This window comes from Sorex fumeus, unplaced genomic scaffold (genome assembly GCF_029834395.1).
Source record: "Sorex fumeus unplaced genomic scaffold, SorFum_2.1 ptg000041l, whole genome shotgun sequence".
NCBI lineage: Eukaryota > Metazoa > Chordata > Mammalia > Eulipotyphla > Soricidae > Sorex > Sorex fumeus.
The window spans coordinates 1,255,578-1,257,172 of record NW_026606098.1 but is presented as its reverse complement, the minus strand read 5'-3'; positions in this window follow the sequence as shown (position 1 = coordinate 1,257,172).

Below are 1,595 nucleotides of genomic sequence, written 5' to 3'. Positions count from 1 at the left end.
TCCTAGCCTGCAGCGGCCTCCCCCACCCCGCTCCCCCAAACACCAGGCCCTGGTCTGCCAAGAGCAGGGCATATTGGCACATTTGCATCAGGTGATGAGGGCCTGCTGCCGCACCCCACACTCCAGAGCCCAGGAGCAGGGGTGTGGAAGGAGGGGGAGGCCCAGGGACTGCAGGCTCACTGCCCAGCACAGGCTGTGCCCACTGAAGCCGCAGAGGGACTCAGGGGTGACTCTCTCCTCTCCAGGCCCAGGGAGGTGGGGGAAGGCCCAGGCAGAACAGCCCCTCAGCCTCTGCTCCACCCCTGCAGGCTACTGGGCTCCAGAGTCTTCTGGGGAAGCCCCCTGCGTGGAACCCTCACTTGAAAGCCTTCGGCCTGCAGCCTGCCAGGGGTATGTGGGGGCGGGGTGCAGTCCCTGAAGAGTTGAGGGTGTCAGGCTTCTAAGACTGACCCAGCCCTAGGGACTCTGGCTTTTTTTTGGGGGGGGGTCACACCCTGCGATGCACAGGGGTTACTCCTGGTCCTGCACTCAGGAATTACCCCTGGCAGTGCTCAGGGAACCATATGGGATGCTGGGAATCGAACCCGAGTCAAAACGCCCTACCCGCTGTACTATTGCTCCAGCCCCCAGGACTCTGGCTTTGAGACAAAGTGCATGCCCCACTGCAGACACCCTCAGGCCCCCCCTTCACCTCCATTCCGCCCCCCCCCCCCCCCAGGATCTCCAAGACTTGGCAGTGCAGGAGGCCAGGTTCCCTCTGTCCCCAGCACCGCGTGGTCCCCTGAACACTGACGGCAGGCGTATTCCAGGAATGAAACCCTCCCCAAAATCCCCCCATCCTCCCCCTCACACATTTCCCTCCACACACACACACCGAGCAGGTGTGACCCAAAGTTAACATACGGGAAGAGAGGGAGCCAGAGTAGGAGATAAGGAAGCCCCGGTTTTCAGAGAAATGTTGTGGGCAAAACACAAGTAGAGAGAGACCGGCAGCTTGGGGGGTGGGGGAGCAGGGGGCTGGCACCCCCCACCCCCACCCCGCAGCCTGGGGAAGGGAGGAGTGGGTGAGGCTGAGGTCAGACCTGAGCGGGGGAGATTCCAGCTTCCCGCAGCTGGAGGGTGGGGGCGGGGAGGAGGCCGAGCAGAGGCAGCAGCTGCGCCCGGGACGTCCAGCAGGGAGGAGAGGGGCGCGGCGAGGGGCCGATGGGGGATCTCTGAGGAGGGCCTGGCCGCTCCCCTCCGAGCCTCAGTGTCTGGGCCCGCGTCCAAGGGAGAGCAGGCCGCGGCCTTGGGGGAGAGCCGAGTGGGGGTGGGCTCTGGATTCCGAGGGAGTTTGCCGAGGCTGCTCCACGCCCTTGGATCCTGCTGGGGACCCTGAGGGTCTAAGCTTGCGCCCCTGCTCCGGCCCCTGGCTTAGTCTGGGCACGTTTTTTCTTTTCAGAAGCGCTAGGGATGGAACCCAAGGCTGCACATAGGCAAGACAAGAGTTTATGGCAAAGCTGCCACCCCAGCCTTGTATTTTCTTCGAAATATTTGCAGGGGGAAGGTGGGGGACATCAGTGCTCAGGACTTACTCCTGACTCTGTTCCCAGGGG